General features: G+C 37.2%; 1 pseudogene; it reads right to left on the reverse strand.

The window, feature by feature from the left end:
- Window positions 1-1,312: 1,312 nt before the first annotated feature.
- Window positions 1,313-2,072, reverse strand: LOC100941960 (annotated as a pseudogene).
- Between the last annotated feature and the right edge of the window lie 4,185 nt (window positions 2,073-6,257).

The raw sequence follows: 6,257 nt of genomic DNA on the forward strand, positions 1-6,257 counted from the left end.
TAAAAATAGTTGTAAAATGTTTTTTAAAAATAGTTTTAAAACGTCTTATTTGTAACTTGAAATATTAAAATTATATTAAGAGCAGATATTCATTACATTTCTAGGATATCTCTAAGCAAATTAAAATGTTGAAACATTAATTACTGAACATGAGTTTAAGCTTATCTACTTCTGATTTATTACAGAGGAATTGGAGATATTTAGATCTGTTAGTAAAGATGTACTAGGGGCAGCCATATGTTTCTAGAAATTATAAATGTTTTCACAAAGTGTTCATATATGGCAGACAGTTCAAAATTGCTTACTTCCTAAGTTGTCACTATAAAGTAAGGTTACTAAGGATTTAAAGATTCTAATTAATATGTTATTAAACTTAAACTGGAAACAATGAGGGAAACAACTCTGTATGAAAAAAATAATATATGCTTGGTAAGGAAAGTTATAAGGTATGATTATCTGTTTTTTTGTTATTGGTTTGTTGTTACGTGAAAAAGAAAGTAATTTTTGTGCTAAAGTAGTATGACTTCTTATTTCACAATAGGAAAGAAGTAGGATAAACTAAACGGACATGAAAAAGTTGTAAAAGGTTTGTGAAAGAAATTTTTTAGATTTAAATTTTTTATTTATTGTGAACTAATTTTTGTAAGTGGTGAGAGGTACAGGTCCCAAGAAAAAATATTTTATTTTATTTTATTTATTTTTTGTGTGTGCTACTCAAGTTATCCTTACTGGATAAATGAGATTTTCTCCAATAAAAATGTAATATGAAGACATTTTGGAAAAAAAATATTGAGAGAAGAAAGAAAACTTGAAGTCTTTTTCTAATTTTTTTTATATAAACAAAATTGTCCAGGTTTATTCATTAATAGGTCTTCCCTCTTCTCCCTGCCTGCTATTATGTGCCATTCCACAGTATCAGTCAGGGGAAGGTTTCTCTGGCCTCCTCAGCTGTAATCTCTGGGGAGTAGAGGTTACTGAAGTGAGCTGGCAGCCAGTAGTGGGCCTCTCCTGGGGCCTGCAAGTCCAGCCAGGCCAGCCCTTCCTTCAGCAGGTGTTCCAGCACTTGCCCCACTTGGTCAGTCTCCCATTTAAGACTAGCTTTAATTTTGCTGACAGTCACATCACCATTTTTTCTTAATTTTGAGACAGAGTCACACTATGTTGCCCTTGGTAGAGTGCTGTGATGTCACAGCTCACAGCAACCTCAAAGTCTTTGGCTCTAGTGATTCTCCTGCCTAAGCTTCCCAAGTAGCTGGGACTACAGGCAGCCATCAAAATGCCTGGCTATTTTTTGTTGCCGTTGTTATTGTTGTTTAGCTGGTCCAGGCCGGGTTTGAACCTGCCACCCTCGGTGTATGTGGCTAGTGCAGTAACCACTGTGCCACAAGTGCTGAGCCAATGTCACCTTTTTTCTCTGCCAGCTGTAGCAACACTGTGTAATGCACATTGAGCTCAGCTGGAACAGACTGAAAGAAGTAAGTACCACCCACAGGTATGGTGCCAAAGCCAGTGCCAAGTGCTTTTAGTTTCTTGATGGCCCTGATCAGATTGTCTTGGCTGACACCCTGGGAGAATTTGCCCCTTCCTTTTAACACCTGTTGATGTAGTGCCTCCAGAGTTATCAGATGTCCATTCTGGTGCTCTAGCGCCAGGCAGACTTTGATAATCTGGATGCCCAATTCGTAATAGAAGTCCCCCACACCCAGCATCTCAGACCAAAATCCTTTTCCAGAGGCCAGAGGATCCACACCAATGGTTGCAGACATGTCCTGGAACTGCATACAGAACTCAGGATTCTTCCAGATCTCCTGATTGTGCTTGCTGGCAGATTCCTCCAGGTTAGTTTTGAACATGTCCAACTGCTTCGACAACTGGGCCAACTGATCCTCCACCAAGACAGTCCCTCTCTCCTTATATTTGGCCTTGGCAATCTTCTTCTTGGCAATGGCGCTGTCTCCCACCCCTAGCCCTGGGCCCGTGGGTTCCCCCACGGCTGGGACCCCAGTCTTACACGTCCTGGGTTCCCAAGAGAAAAATTTTAAAAAGGAAATTTCAGTTGGGCATGGTGGCATGCACCTATAGTCCCATCTACTTGGGAACCTGAGGTACGAGGATAGCTTGAGCCTGGGAGTTCAAGGCCAGTCTTTTAAGAAAAAAAAAAAAAAGGAAATGTCATGTGTAGTCAAGCTGGTTATGACTGCATAGAATTATTTATGAAATTTTAGTAAAATTTGCTTTAGTATTAATGGCACAATGAGTATTAATGGCACAAGTATTAATGGCAAATATATTATCAGTCTGAAGATATGAATTTTTTTTTACAACTACATAACTTAAGTTATTTGCTCTTTGAAGTGTACTATGTATTCAAATACTCTAAACTTTTTAACACTGTTGATAAAGTTCTCAAAATCAGATTCTAAATTCTTTGTGACCTTGAACTAACTTTGGAATGTACTGAGGGCCCATGGAATGTCTCAAAGGATTTGTAAAAGAGAACTATTAAGTTAGTCTTATTAATTAATTATAATTATTATAATTTATGTTAAATTGTATCAGAAATATAGCCAAATAATAAGTGATGCTAAACCCTCTTATTTATTTATTTACTTATTTTTCGAGACCTCACTGTGTTGCCCTCAGCAACCTCAAACTCTTGGGCTTAAGCAATGCTCTTGCCTCAGCCTCCCAAGTAGCTGGGACTACAGGCACCTTCCAGAGCACCTGGCTATTTTTTGGTTGTAGTTGTCATTGTTGTTTGGCAAGCCTAGGCTAGATTTGAACCCGCCAGCTCTGGTGTATGTGGTTGGTGCCCTAGCCGCCGAGCTACAAACGCTGAGCCTTTTTAATTTTTATTTTCATTTTCATTTTTTTCTGGCCAGAGCTGGATTTGAACCCACCACCTCTGGCATATGGGGCCAGCACCCTACCCTTTTGAGCCACAGGCACTGCCCTTATTTTTATTTTTTTATTTTTTTGAGACAGACCCTCACTTTGTCACCCGGGCTGGAGGCTCACTGCAACCTCTTACTCCTGGGTTCAAGCTATCCTCCCACCTCATCCTCCTGAGTAGCTAGGATTACAGTTGCATGCCACCATGCTCAGGTAATTTTTAAATTTTGAGGGTGACAGGGTCTCACTAGGTTGTCCAGGCTTGTTTCAAACTTTTGACCTCAACCAATCCTTCTTGCCTCTGCCTTCTAAAGTGCCAGGATTATAGGCATGAGCTACTGCGTCTACTCTAAACCCTCTTTAAGTTATATTTATAGGTTTGTTTATTCATAGTGTTTCACAAATCATATGAAATTCCTAAAATTTGATATGTCCATATACGGTGTTATGCATCATAATTTCAGTTCTTATCCTAAAATGTTGTATGCCACAGAAATAATCAAATTTACTTCTCCAATGCTGATTATAATGAATTCTTATCAAATCTTTAACCATGGCCATTTTGAGTCTTTTCATCCATAGATAGTTGTTTTAGTCTTAGGTGTTCCTGAAATCTTTTGCAAGCAACTATAATCCAAAAATGTTTTCATCTGCAAAGAAATTGATGGAAAGACAAATACAGGTTTCTGATAAAAATCATACCATCAAATTGGGTAAGAATTTCTGAATTCTAATGAAGAAACTGATGCCTTTGTGAAAGTGCTATCCCAAGAATAACCAGAAGAATTAAAGTACATGGGTCTAAATATACTGATAAAGATGTTTTTATGACTTTCTTGAAATTTTTCTGGTTCTTAATTTTAATGTTTTGTTTCCAGGTCTAAGGGAACTATTTTGTTTTTCCTATTAAACTATCTATACTTTATAACAAGTTGGCAATACTTTTATAAACAGAATTGAAATATTTAATTTTTCTGCCTGATCCCTCCAGAATTCAGAAGCAATTAGTAAGTATTCTTATTTTCACGGCAATATGTAACTATTTGCATAAATTCAGTAAGAATCTTTTCTCTTTATATCAACACACAACTGCAAACAATGGTTATATTGCTAAGGCTTTGACTAGAATGTACATAGAATACATCTGGCTTTAAGATTTTGTGGCTTTTCAACGAGTAAAAATGTCACTTCGAAGCAGGTCCAGAATTTAAAGATACTTTGGAGACCTTGAGAAGAGAGGAATTCACCTAAATTTATAGATGCTACAGAAGCAGCCTGATAGCGAGTCCTTGTTTTGGTTTCTTAGCTTTAAGAAGTTTTATAAAGTCCATCTGAGATCGAATATAAAAAATTCCAAGCTTGGTGCCTGTGGCTCAAGTGGCTACGGTGCCAGCCACATACACCTAAGGTGGCAGGTTCGAATCCAGCCCGGGCCCACCAAACAACAATGCGCTGCAACCAAAAAATAGCCAGGTGTTGTGGCGGGCACCTGTGGTCCCAGCTACTTGGGATGCTGAGGCAGGAGACTCACTTGAGCCCAGGAGTTGGAGGTTGCTGTGAGCTGTGATGCCACGGCACTCTACCCAGGGGAATAGCTTGAGGCTCTGTCTCAAAAAAAAAAAATTCCAAAACCCGCATGATCAGTTACTATTTTTGCCACACTTGTACATGTTATATGATGCCATAGAAACTAAACTCTAACTACAGCATTATCCCGCCAAGCCAAAGAGGTATTCCTAAGCAAGGAAAAAATTAAGAGAGGTAAAAGTCTTATTATGATGAGGAAACCTATACTGATATATAGGAAAGTTTTCAGGCCATGAGATTAGAAGTATTTTATGAACAACAGAAAAATAATCACACTAAATCTTCAGTAGAAATGGGGTAATTGTAGAGAAAAAAAGTATGTTTCAAAATAAAAGTAGAATATGCCTGTTATTAGATTATATCCCTGTCCATTGTTTTTGAGGTTTTATTATCTACCTGCAGGCTAAACTGGATCCTGAATTCTAGATTCCTCCAATCTAATCTTCTCCTACTTTTCTCACTTGAAATCACTAACAACAGAACTACTGTGCTCCAGGAGCCCTATATACTGAAGGTGGACAGCTCAATGTAAATTTCAAAGGACAAACCTTATGCCTGATGTGTGGGCCACTCAGTAAGTCCACCATATACAAAGGTTGCTGATTTGTGGACACTGATTTTATATCCTGAGACAGTACTGTATTGTTTTTTATCATTTCCAGAAGTCCTGTGGTTCAGTCTTTGGGGTTCTCTAAGTATAAGATCATATCGTTGTGAAAAAGGGAGAGCTTCACTTCCTCTGCCCCCATTTGGATGCCCTTTATTATCTTCTCTTGCCTGACTGTATGGGCAAGAACTTCTAGCACTATGTTGAATACTAGTAGTGATAGAGGACAACTTTGGTCCATTTCTAAGTGGAAAAGCTTTCAGTTTTACTCCATTCAGTAAAATATGGGCTGTGGGTTTGTCATAGACAGCTTGATCAGTTTAAGAAATGTGCTGCCAGTGCCTATATTCTCCATAGTCATAATTAGAAAAGGATGTTGAATTTTATTGAATGCTTTTTTTGCATCTAGTGAGAGGATCATATGGTCTTTGTTTTTGCTTCTGTTACTATGGTAGATTATGTTTATGGATTTGCATATGTTAAACCAGCCTTACATCCCTGGGATGAAACCTACTTGATCATTATGTATTGACTTTTTTTTTTAGGCTTAAATCTGATTTAATAAAGTTTGTACACTATAAAATAATATCAAAAGCCTAAAAAAACACGATAAGTTTTTATATTATGTTTATAAATTATTGTTTTACATACGATAAAAAATAAGGTCAAAAGTGCAGTTTAAAAAAAAGTGGATGTTGTTATTCTTTATAAGCGCTAGAAAAATGTACTATCCCAAGTAAGAAGCAATCTAAAGGCTATAGTTTCCTAGAAATATCCCTTTCACTCTCACATAAGCTTGGTTACCATGTGCTGTAAGATAAACTAGTACGTGTACAAAGGGAGCTAAGGAATCTCTTTATAAAAATAATAGAAAACATAATCTAGTGATGAGAAACATTGGAAATAAACATAATCACAGGCTTTCTCAAAAGTGAACTAGACAGCCCTACTTACTGGAATGAATGGGCTGTCAATGAATGTGACAAAACTTGACAAATTTAAAGGCTTGCCAGAAGTTTAAATCTTTCTCAAATTTTTAGTCATAAATGGCAAAGTTGCATACATCTCAGGATTATGAAATTTTCTAATAGAACTAAGACAAAATATGATTTAAAGGTGATAAATCATATCATCTACTACTTCTCACAGAGAATAAAGACCAAGAATCCAG

This window comes from Otolemur garnettii, unplaced genomic scaffold, assembly GCF_000181295.1.
Source record: "Otolemur garnettii isolate 467f Iridium unplaced genomic scaffold, OtoGar3 scaffold00418, whole genome shotgun sequence".
In the NCBI taxonomy this organism is placed as follows: Eukaryota; Metazoa; Chordata; class Mammalia; order Primates; family Galagidae; genus Otolemur; species Otolemur garnettii.